The sequence below is a fragment of the Mirounga angustirostris genome, unplaced genomic scaffold (assembly GCF_029215605.1).
Source record: "Mirounga angustirostris isolate CCGP_5_RB_7025 unplaced genomic scaffold, mMirAng1.0.hap1 SCAF_17, whole genome shotgun sequence".
NCBI classification, from domain to species: Eukaryota; Metazoa; Chordata; class Mammalia; order Carnivora; family Phocidae; genus Mirounga; species Mirounga angustirostris.
Genome location: NW_026991725.1, coordinates 55,048,635 through 55,061,977, shown reverse-complemented (window position 1 = coordinate 55,061,977; position 13,343 = coordinate 55,048,635). Strand labels below are relative to the sequence as shown.

The 13,343-nt window shown below is 38.5% G+C and overlaps 1 protein-coding gene across 4 annotated transcripts in view; it reads left to right on the top strand.

The window, feature by feature from the left end:
• Window positions 1–13,343, top strand: part of SPECC1 (sperm antigen with calponin homology and coiled-coil domains 1) — a 276,684-nt gene that overhangs the window by 49,565 nt on the left and 213,776 nt on the right. The window contains exon 1 of one of the 4 annotated variants that reach the window (XM_064583454.1): window positions 6,975–7,096. The exons of the other annotated variants lie outside the window; for them this stretch is intronic. The gene's annotated coding sequence lies outside the window, so the exon portion shown is untranslated. Of the gene's footprint in view, window positions 1–6,974; window positions 7,097–13,343 lie in introns of those variants that run through there. 4 annotated transcript variants of the gene reach the window in all.

Here is a 13,343-nt window from a genome sequence, read left to right as displayed (position 1 = left end):
TAAATACCCAGAAATGGTATTTCCATTCCATGATACCAAATAGATCATATGGTAGTTCTATTTTTAATTTTTTGAGGAACTTCTATACACTATTCCATTGTGGCTGTACCATTTTGTATTCTCACCAGTAATGTACAAGAGTTCCAACTGCTCCACATCCTCACCAACACTGTCGTTCGGGTTTTTGTTTTGTTTTTTATAATAGTCATCCCAGCAGGTGTGAGGTGATATCTCACTGTGATTTTGATCTGCATTTCCCTGACGATTAGTGATGTTGACCATTTTTTCCCATATCTGTTGGCTATTTGTATGTCTTTGAAGAAATGTCTATTCAAGTCCTTAGCCCATCTTTTTATCAAGTATTGGGCGGTTTTTTGTTTTGTTTGTTTACTCTTGAGTTGTAAGAGATCCTTGTATATTTTGGAGATTAACCCCTTATCAGATTTATGGTCTGCAAATATTTTCTCCCATCCTGTGGGTTGCCTTTTTACTTTGTTGATTGTTTTTCCTTTGTGTGCAGAAGCCTTTTTAGTTTGATAGAGTTCTACTGGTTTATTTTTGTTTTTGTTGCCTGTGGTTTTGGTGTCATATGCATGAAATCATTACCAAGACCAATGTCACAAAGGTTTTGCCCTGTTTCTTTCTAGGGGTCTTACAGTTCTGGGTCTTACGTTTAAGTCTTTAATCCATTTTGAGTTAATTTGATGTATAGGATAAGGGTCCAATCTCATTCTTTTGCATGTGGATATCTGGTTTCTCCAACACCATTTGTTGAAAAAAAACTATCCTTTCCCCATTACAGATTCATTGCAAAGCCTATCAAAATCCCAGTGGTATTTTTTGTAGAAGTAAAAAAAAATTCTAAAATGCATATGGAACCACAAAGAAAACATGAATAGCCAAATCAATCCTGAGAGAGAAGAACAAAGATGGGGCATCATATTTCCCATTCATGTTCTCGCTCTCTAAATAAATAAATAAATAAATAAATAAATAAATAAATAAATAAATAAATAAAATCTTAAAATAAAACAAAATATACTACAAAGCTATAGTAATCAAAACAGTATGGTACTGGCATAAAGACAGACATATAAACCAATAGAATAGAATAGAGACCTGAGACATAAATCCATGCATCTACAGCCAACTAATCTTCAACAAGGGTGCCAAGAATAGCCATTTTTAATATATAAAGTTTCTCTAAGTCTCTTTTTCTTTTACCTAAGTAAATATGGCCTCCTACCATATACACCATTTATAGTCTATTTTCCACTAAATATATTATCATTATTCCATATGATCAAATATTTTACAGTATTACTCTAGAAATTGAGATGTAATTCACCTACCATAAAATTCACCTTTTTTCAAGTGTACAGTACAGTGATTCTCTTGTATATTCACAAACTTGCACAACAGTCACCACTATCAAATTCCAGAACATTTTCGTTACCCACCCCCCCAAAAAAATCCTGGAGCTGTTAGCAGTCACTCCCCCCTTGTGTCCCTCCCTTCATCTCATGGAAACCACTAATCTACTTTCTGTGTTTATGGATTTGCCCATTCTGGAAATTTCATATGAATGTACCCATACAGTATGCGGCTTTTTGTGTCTGGTTTTTTTCACTCAATATAAAATTTTCGAGGTTCATCTATGTTGTAGTATGTATGAGCATTTCATTCCTTTATTATTTTTTACTTTATTCCTTTTTACTGATAATATCCCATTGTATGAATGTACATTATGTTTATCCATTCATCTGTTGATGAATATTTGAGTTTTTTCCCCCACCGTTTGGCTATCGCAAATAGTGCTGCTATGAATATTCATGTACAGATTTCTGTTTGAATTCTTATTTTCAGTTTTTTAGGGTCAAGGAGTAGAATCGTGGGCCATAATGGCAACTCTGTGCTTAACTTTTTGAGGGACTGCCAAACTTTTTTCACAGCAGTCACACCATTTTACATTCCCACAAACAATGGGTGAGGGTTCTGATTTCTCCACATCCTTGTCAACACTTGTTATCTTCTGTTTGTCTGTACCCATCACTAGCAGGTGTGAAGTGGTATCTCACTGTAGCTTTGATTTGCCTGTCTCTAATGCCTAATGATGGTGAACACTTTTTATGTGCTTATTGGCCATTTGTATATTTTATGTTTTCTTTGGAGAAATGTCTGTCTGAATCCTTTGCCCATTTGTTAGTTATTTGTCCTTTTATTATTGAGCTGCAAGAGTTCTTTACGTGTCCTGGAGAACAGACCCATATACCAGATATATGATTTGCAAATATTTTCTTCCATTATGTGGGTTATCTTTTCGCTGCCCCTTGAAGTACAAAAGTTTTTAATTTTTATGAAGCCAATTTATATAATTTTTTGTTTGTTGCTTGTGTTTAATATCTCTAAGAAAACAAGATCATGAAGTTTTACACTTAGGTTTTCTTCTAAGATTTTTATATTTTTAGCTTTACATCTTTGAAGTAATTTTGTATATGATATGAAATAGTAGTCTAGTTTCATTCTTTTGTATATGGATATCCAGTTGCCCCAGCACCATTTATTGAAAAGACTATTCTTACCCCATTGAATGGTCTTGGCACTCATGTCAAAAATCACCTTCCATAAATGTATGGGTTCATTTCTGGACTGTCAGTTCTGTTTTACAGATCTACATGTATCTATCCTTGTGTTAATACTACACAGTGTTGATTGCTATAGCTTTGTAGTAAGTTTTAAAAGTAGGAACTGTGAGTCTTTTGACTTCATTATCCTTGTCAAGATAGTTTTGATTATTCTGAGTCCCTTGCATTTCCATATGAGTTATAGAATTAGCTTGTCAATTTCTGTAAAAAGAGCAACTGGAGTTTTGATAGGGATTGCATTGAATCTGTAGATCAGTTTGAGGAGTGTTGCCCTCTTAAGCCTTAAAGTACATGAACATGAGATGTCTGTCCATTTAACATTTCTTTAATGTTTTTCAATGTTTTATAGTTTTTAGTGTACAACTCTTGCACGTATTTTGTTAAATATATTACTAAATATTCTTTTCCTTTTGGTGTTATTGTAAATAGAATTGCTTTCTTAATATTTTGGATTGTTCATTGCAAGTGTATAGAATTGAAAATGATTTTTATATAATGATCTTGTATCTTACAATCTTGCTGAATAAGTTTATTAGCTCTGTTTTATTATAGATTTTTTTTGAGATTTTCTACATAGAAGATCATTAGATAATAGGGATAGTTACACTTTTTCTACCAATCTGGATGCCTTTCTTTTTATTGCCCAATTTCCCTGGCTAAAGACTCCAATATAATTCTGACCAGAAGTGGTGAGAGCAGAGATGTTTCTTTTCTTCTTTTCTTTTCTTTCTTTTTTTTTTCTTTAGAGCAGAGATGTTTCTGATGCTAGAGGAAAGTTTTCAGATTTTCACCATTAAGTGTGATGTTTATAGTTGCCCTTTATCTTGTTTCTGATGTTAGAGGAAAGCTTTCAGATTTTCACCATTAAATGTGGTGTTTATAGTTGCCCTTTATCGGGTTGAGGAGTTTCCCTTTTATTCCTGGTTTATTGAATATTTTTATTATGAAAGTGCATTGGATTTTGTGAAATGATTTTTCTGCCTCTGTTGGGACAATCCTGTGGTTTTGTCCTTCATTCTATTAGTAAGGTGTATTACATTGATTGGTTGTCATATGTTGGACCAACCTTGAATTCCTGGGACAAACCCCATTGGTCATGGTATATAATCCCTTATATATGTTGCTAGATTTGGTTTGTTGGTATTTTGTTAAGGATTTTTACATCTATGTCATAGGGAGTATTGATATAATATCACTTTTAATGGCTGCATGATGTTTAATTACATGGATATACCATAATGTAACCAATTAGACTTTTAATTATTTCCTTTATTGTCATTGTTACAACCAAGGATAAGCTTATAACTCCTGCATATGCAGCTTTGCATTCATTCATGATTATTTTCATAGGATACATTCCTACAAATGGAATAACTGAACCAAAGTTTGTACAGAGATGTTTGTCTCATTTTGTCATTGGCATTTATGTTTTATTTATAGGATTTTCATTGTTTACAGAGGTTTTTTATTTTCAAAGTCAAATCTGTTTCTTTTTTTATGTATTCTGCCTTTGTATGTGGGCTCAGAGAGACCTTTCTCACCTTGTTCAGATATACAATCTCCTCTCTTTCCTTCTAGTTCTGATAATGCTGCTTTTTTTTTTTCGCCACTTAAATTTTTATTCTATCAGAAATCATTTGGGGACATGGTATGAGGTAGGAGTCTTTTTTTTTTTTTTCCAAATGATTAGCCAATTTTCCCAGTGCCATTTTTAAAAACAATCCATTTCGTATCCTTAGATTAGTAATGCTATCTTTATCTTGATTCTTATTTTTGGGTTTTGTTGTGATCCGTTGACGATGTTTCTATTCCTGAACCACAACATTGCAATTATTTTACTTCTGTGGTCTGTTTTTAATATCTGGCAGTACAAGTCCCTTTTCATATTTTTTCAACAATTTTCTTCTACAGAGAAGAATAAATTATTCTATATCTTTTATAGAGAAGAATCAATTATTCTACCAGGTGCATTTTAGAATAGTTTTATTTATTTATTTTTAAAGATTTTATTTATTCATTTGAGATACAGAGATACAGAGAGGGAGAGAGAAAGCATGAGCAGGGAGAGAGGCAGAGGGAGAGGGAGAAGCAGGCTCCTCACTGAGCCAGGAGCCCAATGTGGGGCTCGATCCCAGAACCCTGGGATCATGACCTGAGCCGAAGGCAGATGCTTAACTATCTGAGCCACCCAGGCGCCCCTAGGATAGTTTTATAAAGCAGTTTTTCACACCTCTTAATCCTGTTAGAATTTTTGTTGGAATTAAAATACATGTATATAATTATTTTGTGGAGAATGAATATCTAATTGGAATATCATGGTATGTTTTTTCATCCAGTCCTCTGTTCTGTTGTTCAGTAAAATGTTGTAGATTTTTGGGGGGTGATTGTAATTTCCTTACCAGATTTATTCATAGATATTCTATACATATTTTTGCTTGTAAGCAGGATTTGTTTAGCATACAACAACTTATTTCAATGTATTGTTATTGTACAATTTAATAATTTTTATTATTTTTAGAAAATTTAGAAGATACAGTGTGAATTTAAAAAAATAAATGACCCACAATATTCAGAGATAGCCACTCTTAACACTGTGTACGTACGTCCTTCTGATAATAGATTTACAGTCTAACTGGGAAATTAAGACGCAATCACATGAAAGGCTTAATCTAAGGCACTAGCTTGTATCTTTTTGCCTGTCCAGCATTTTTTTTTTTTCTTTTGGGAACTGCTCTTCTTATAACTAGAGGGGCTGTCAGTCACCCAGGTCCTTCTCCCTTGCCACGGGGCTGGACAGTGTCTCACGCTGAGGTTTCTTTTCTGAGGAGTACCTATCTTCTGAGGTCTTGAATGCCACAGACTTCTCATCATGGAATGCTACCGGGAAAGGCTTTCCCATCCCAAGAGCACCATATTTGAACGCATCAAACTTGGGGAAGCAGAGCCGAAAGGTGATGAAAGCAGATTCCTGATGACTTTGGAATCTCCAGGTCTCCTGGCTTAAAGCCAGCTTGAATTCATCCCTAGACTTTCCAGTTAGTCAAGCCAATAAATTTGCTCTTTTGCTTAAGTGAGGTTGGGACTTTTGTCACTTGCAGAGTCCCAACTACACCATCTCCCGTGTCTCTGCCGTGGTGCTGTGCCCGGGGGTTGGGCACCTGGATGAGTTAGGTCCATTTATTCCCCGGGAAGATGGATATTCTTCAGTGAGAACCGGTCCCATGCATTATGTCTCTTGCTTTCTTTAAGGCAAAGAGGGAAGGCCACCAAAGGTAGCAGCGTTTGCCAGGGTGCATGGGGCCACCGTTGTAATAACAGCTCTCACAGGGGACAGCCAGCTCTGAGCTGCATGACCACAGCTCCTTACTGTGATCTGCCATTAGAGAGGCAAAGTCTGCCTATGAGGGGTGGATTCAGTGTCCCTGAGGCTCTGCAAACTCATACTGCCTCCTAAGTAAGAGCTCTCTGCCGTGTAAGAGATACTTGGCCACTTTCCACACCTATTATCCAGTAAAATCGCAAGTAAACTCCAGCTTATGGCAGTGACTAAGCTCAGCCTAGCCCCGTTGACTGCAGTTCTTTGTGAGTGTAGATAGAACACATGCTGCTTGTTTACCTTCACAAATTTCTTCCATGTTTTTACGGGTAATCTCATTATCATTAGGGTGGGTAGAACATCCATAGTAGCAGGGAACGTGGACCTCAGGTTTTGCGAGAGTGCTCATATAATTTTGGAAACTCTCTGAATTCAAAATTAGGTATGAAAATCTTTAGAATGAAAAAACGAAATTACAACAAATTACCAGAGGCTTGGAGGTTTAGATGCTTTATCTCTGAGAACATTTTTAGTCAGCTCACTAGAACTGCTGGCTTTGAAATGCTTCCTGATCATAACCTGACTTCCCCATCCCACTTAGAACTCTCTACAACCCACAGGTTATGGCAAGTGAGGGGCCCTGAGGCTTCAGGGCAAACTCACCTTTGAAGACAGCTTGGCTTTTTCTTCTTCTTCTTCTTCTTTTTCTGTTTGATATCTCAGGTTTGAAACAACAAGAAACTAGTCAGCCTATGTCTTTAAATCCTGATGTTCTAGAGAGGTACAAATTAAGTATTCAGGAACCAGTAGGATAGAAGTGATTTTGCACTGTTTGTGTATGTGTGTGTGTGTGTGTGTGTGTGTGTGTGTGTGTGAGAGAGAGAGAGAGAGAGAGATCGTGAAAGACAGAGGGAGGGAGGGAGAGGGAGCAGGGAGGGGTTGTGGGGAGGCTGTCAGAAGCCTGGAGCCCAGAGCCCGCCTCCTTCCTGAGTGAAGCATTGCTCAAATGCTCACTGCCCAGGCTCCTTGAGTGTGGTTTTCCTCTCTGGCCAGCACCAAACCCCAGAATAGTGCGGCTGACTTGCTGATTGAGGTCAGCAGCTCCCAGGAGGCACGAGAAGCCAAAGCCTTTGCAGTAAGTACATAGTTGGTTATTATTAAAGATGGGGATGGAAAATCTTAGAAGAATAACTCTCTCCGGGGGAAGAGGTTCTTCTGCTTTAGCTATAAAGTCTACCATACCCAGTGAATCCCGATATGACTAAGGCCTGATTAATACATTTTGTGTGTGTGTGATTCAAGGACTACATAAGTTAATGCTACATACATGCTTTCTGGGGGCTAAAAGTGAATTTGAAACTCGTCTTCTGACACCTTGAAAAAAATCGTCTTTTTTCCCTGCCTGTTACTTTTTTCATCTTGCAAAGTAAAGATCATTAACGCTGACTTTAAGTTAATGTATAGAGTTTTTTGGGAAAAGAAATCCTCTCCGTGGGCGTGGAGCGTGGAGTGGAGATCTGTTTTCACAACCAAGGCAAATAGGGCTGCTTCTGTGCATTCCTTTTGCCAAGAGTGGGACGTATGAAGTCCCGTGGAGAGAACCACCCAGTTGACTGGTGCTTAGCCCCCCCTGGAAGGTTCTAGAGCCCTCTCCCCTTGAAGATGAGTATGTGGAGTGTGCCCTCCCCTCTTGCAGAGGGCCTGATAACGTCCCAGAGCTTAGTATCTGGGCCAAACATTGTGCTTATGAGGCCTAGATGGCAGAACTTCAAAGATATGACAAAGATAGAGGCTTTTCTAGGAAGTTACTTATTAGATGGTTTCTGTTTAGACGGTATTTTGCACTAACCACCCCCCAGCCCCCACCCCTGCCCTCGCCGCAGCCAAAGCACAGGCTACTTTGAAATGTCTCTTCACCATTCTGTTTTCTAGAAATGAAGTTTTTAGGGTTTTTTTCTCCCCCTTTTCCTCTAATTTCTCGTTAGAATAAAATATTTAGCTCAGTAATGCAGGAAGTTGATGTTTTAAGTGTACTCGAACAATGTGATCTTCCCCCTCTCTTTAGAATGCAAAGGTGCGGGTGCCTGGGTGGCTCAGTTGATTAAGCGACTGCCTTCGGCTCAGGTCATGATCCTGGAGTCCCTGGATAGAGTCCCGCATCGGGCTCCCTGCTCCGCAGGGAGCCTGCTTCTCCCTCTGACCCTCCCCCCTCTCATGCTCTCTCTATCTCATTCTCTCAAATAAATAAATAAAATCTTTAAAAAAAAAAAAAAGAATGCAAAGGTAAAAAAGACACGTTTGCTGCTTCTACTGCAGGACTCACTAATATGGCTCTGTTTTGTTCCTTTACCGCTGAGCTCCATAGATGATGTATCTTTACATGGTTCTAGTTCAGAGTAGAGGTTTCACTCCCTTTAATCTTCCCTTCGGTAAGTGGGTTTACAAGTAAGTGTGTCTAAGCAGGAGAAACCCACGAAAGTAGAGGGAGCTCTTTTAACCATACTAAACTTTCAAGTGAAAATACACACTATGTATATGAAGTACCTTCCTCATTTCAGTCCCCGCCCCCCACGCAAACATGTTAACACTTTGTCATATGATAAGAACATTTTTTTTTAAGATTTTATTTATTTAATTGACAGAGAGAGAGAGACAGAGAGAGAGGGAACACAAGCAGGGGGAGTGGGAGAGGGAGAAGCAGGCTTCCCGCAGAGCAGGGAGTCCGATGTGGGGCTCGATCCCAGGACCCTGGGATCATGACCTGAGCCGAAGGCAGTCAGTCGTTTAACCAACTGAGCCACCCAGGTGCCCCAAGAACAACATTTTTGATAGGTGATAGGCACAGTGGTCAAGTTATCTCATTTGATTCTCAAGACACTCCCACGAAGTGGCTACATTTATGGTCTTCCCTTTATAGGCAAGGAAACTGAGGCATAGAAAGATTTTGTAACTCGGTGGAGTGGTGCACCTGGGATTGGGACTCAGGTCTTTCTAAATCCACAGTAAACCGAGAAATTAGAGAAAATAGTGACTTAATCCCACCCCTCAAACAACTTAAAATTTCTATATTTCTTTCTACTTGTACAACTAGATATTATGGCATAGGGTTTTTTTTTTTTCAATGTTATTAGTTTCACGATTATTTTTAATGGTGTATAATGTTCTAGTCAGTGATTGTTCCATAAATTACTTAATATTCCCTGTTCTTAAAAATTGGGTTGTTTTCCTTTTTTTGTTGTTTGTTTTCTTGCTATTATGAATAATATTTCAGGGGCGCCTGGCTGGCTCAGTCAGGAGAGCAGGCGACTCTTGATCCTGGGGTTGTGAGTTCAAGCCCCACATTGAGTGTGGAGATTACTTAAAAATAAAATCTTTAAAAAAAGAAAAAAAGGGCGCCTGGGTGGCTCAGTCGTTGGGCGTCTGCCTTCGGCTCAGGTCATGATCCCAGGGTCCTGGGATCGAGCCCCGCATCGGGCTCCCTGCTCAGAGGGAGGTGTGCTTCTCCCTCTCCCACTCCCCCTGCTTGTATTCCCTCTCTCGCTGTCTCTCTCTCTCTGTCAAATAAATAAATAAAATATTAAAAAAAAAAAGAAAGAAAAAGAATACTTCAGTAACTACATTGTCCATATTATTTTCCCCAGGTTTCTGGATCATATCTGTAGAGTAGATTCTCAGACATGGGATTACTAGGTAAAAGGGGCATGAACATTTATTTTAACGGTGCTGAATTACTCTCTATCAACACTGTGTGAGATGTCCCTTTGATTTCATCCACTCCACCAAGGGCGATATCATTTAAAAAAAAATAGGCAAAACAGAAGCCCTTTGTAATTATGCATTTCTTTTAATATAATTAGGTTGAATGGTTTTTTCACATATATGTTTACAAATTGTACTTTCTCTTTTGCTCATCTGTTAGGATCTTAATGCCTTTTTTTTTTTTTTTGCTAGTTTATGTAGGTTTTTCATAAGATTTATTTGCCATACTTTTGTCAGTTATTTTTCCCAGCCTACTGGTCACCTTTTTTAAATGAATTTTTAAAAAAACATGCAGCCATTTAACATTTTTACATAGTCCAAACTGTCCATCTTTTTTTCTTGATTCTTCTTACCTTAGAGACCTATTATCCTCTTTTAAGGGATTTATTTTTTCCCTTCTAGTTTTTATTTGGGTGGATGATGTGAAAAGTGAACTTAAACTGACTTAAAATAATGCAGTTTTTCCAGCATCTTTTATGAGAAATCTTTGTGTTCTCTAGTTCCTCAGCTTTTCTATGTTAAATGACTTTTTTTGTGTTATCTGTTTATCTATAGCAGCTGTTTCTGTGCCTTTATCACATTGTGTTAGTTTTTATTGCTTTTGTGATATATAGAGAGGATGTTGGGTGGAGTCAACATGAAGTACTGACTAAGCATGTGGGCTCAGGTGGCAGGCTGCTAAGCCCTAATTTACGTGTCCCTCAGTCTTATTATTTGTAAAGTGGGATAGTAATAGATAGTGTCCACTCCGTGGGTTGTTGAGGTGAGGAAACAAAAACTAAATTAAAAAAAAATCCACTGGAAACAATATTTTATGTATATAGATATGTATAGAGAGTATTTGATGTATACCTATATATTTTTATGTACATAAATGCACAATATATATTTTATATAATATGTATTAAGAAATATATATTATATATTTTCTTATATAGTCAAATGTATCATTCTTTCCCTATATGGCTTGAGACAAACTTTCACATAATCTTGGGAGACAGAGAAAGAACAGTTGACTCTATATACGTTAAGAAACTTGGTACATTGAAAGATAGGAAAGTTACAGAGAGATATATGCAAAACACATACCACAGAGGATTACTGCCCATTATAAATAAAGAATTCCCACAAATCAATTAGAAAAAGACAAATACATAAAGAAAAACTGGGCAAAGACAATTTGTAAATAGGCAAATTATATTTATTTTTATAAACAAGCAACTCACAGGAGAAGAAATATAGCTGATCAGTAAACATATAATGTTCAGCCTCAGTAAGAATCATGGAAACGGGGTGGGAGGATGGGTTAGCCTGGTGATGGGTATTAAAGAGGGCACATTCTGCGTGGAGCACTGGGTGTTATGCACAAACAATGAATCATGGAACACTACATCAAAAACTAATGACATAATGTATGGTGATTAATATAACAATAAAAAAATTAAAAAAAAAAAAGAATCATGGAAACGCAAATTCGAATACTAATGAAATGTTTTCCTTGCAACAGATTGGCAAAAATTGGAAACAGAACATCTATTGTCAAAGATAACATACGGAGATGGGCATAGGCAGTCACAAATATATGGAAAAAGAATTAGTAAAGCTTTTTGTTTGGTAATTTTTACAAAATCTACCAAAAGTAAAATAACCTTTAATGTATCTCAGAACAATTCTGTACATTTTCAAGTAAGCATATACAGTGTGGTCATATTAACATTTAAAATTTCATTATTTATGTTAAGAATCCTAAACTCCAAGGGCACCTGGGTGACTAAGAGTCCAACTCTTGATTTCGGCTCAGGTCATGATCTCAGGGTCATGAGATTGAACCCCTCATTGGGCTCTGCACTGGGCATGGAGCCTGCTTAAGATTCTCTCTCCCCCACTTCTGGCCCTCCCCCCCCACCCTCCCAACCCCACTCACGTGAGCTCTCATTCTCTCAAAACAAGAAATTAAACTGCCAATTTTTGTTTGTATATAAAAATTCATCTTTAAAAAGTGGTGGATATATAATATCAAGCTCTTTACTATGGGAAGTAGAATTAAGGGCAAGGTCTCTTTCACCTTTTGCTACACATATTTCTATGTTTGAATTTTCCTATAAGTCCGTTTGTCTATTATTTGTGTGAGATAGATAGACAGACAGGCAGGTATTTTTCCAGGCCCACGGGCAAGAAAATTTCAGGGAGCAGAACCCCAGGTGTAGAGGCCTACAACTGGGAAAGTACACAACAAATTTTAGGAAGAGTGAACATTTGGGTGGCAGTGTTTTCACATTCTTTACAGGTTTTAACTTATGTTTTAGGAAAAGAAGCAAGGAACTTGTTGAGAAAACTCAGCCTGAGAGGCAAAGAGGAAAAGTTGCTTCATTGCTGAGCTCTGACCTGTAAGCTGCTCCCCTCTCTATTTTCCTGCTATTTGCAGGCAGTCCCCACATGAGTGGCTCACCCCACCCCACCCCAGACACACTGTGCCTCTCCCCTTCCTTTTCATCTGTGTCCCTGTTTATTCCTTATTTTTATTTTATTTCTAAAGGTTTATCTATGTGAGAGAGAGAGAGGGTACATGGGGGGGAGGGGTACAGGGAGAGGGAGAGAGAATCTCCAGCAGACTCCCTGCCAAGTGTGGAGCCTGAAGTGGGACTCAATCTCACGACCCCGAGATCATGACCTGAGCCGAAATCAAGAGTCAGACACTTAACTGACTGAGCCACCCAGGCACCCCCTTTATCTGCATTTTAAAAAGGTTCATCCAACCTTCGTAATCACCATTCATCCAGTTATCCACCCAGCAGATACCTAGGGCCTAGCCCCAGCCAGGCCGTGCACCAGGCCCTGCGGAGACAAGGGTGAGCAGGAGAGGGAATGTGCCAGCCCGGTGGGAGCAGCAAATCCACTAACCAATTACTCATCGCCAATCATGAGCATTGCTATGAAGCCACCAAATAAGGAGAATAATAGCTGAGGGCCCATTTAGATAGGTGCTCAGGATGGGGCAAGCAAAGGGAGGCTATTTAAGAAAAGCACAGGTGGGGACCGCCCCTCCCATCTCCCCCACATCCAACCATTTGGAACCCCATGCTGGTTCCATCACTCCATCTCTCCCATTCTGTCCCCTTCTCTCCATTCCTCCTGCTGTTTCTTTGTTCCTTTCACTGGGACCACCATTCCCCAGACTGTAGTCCTTCACATTTCCTCTTTTCATGGTTTTTGCCATAGCCAACTGCCATGGCTTACTTACTAAATTTCCTAAAACTGACATCACTAACATATTTTAAAAGGAAACTTGTTGACTCACTGTACATGAGAAACAATGAAAACGAAATAATGCCAACTCTAAAAATTAAAATGACAATTTACCAGTAATGAATGCAGAACTCCGTCACCTGCTCCGTAAGGCCTACGAGGTCACTTTGATCACAAAGGGATGCTATTTGTGGAAGGAACTGTATTAGGTTTAGAGATTTAGCCAGTAGAAAATGACTCTTGTCTACGATGACTTGGTTACCCAGTAGAATTCAGGACAAGGGCACTGCAAGAAAGAGGTGAGGGAAAGAGGAGACTGGAGAGCAGTGATTTATTTTGCAGTCACAAGGGTGAGGTAAGCTGGGGACACGTGACAG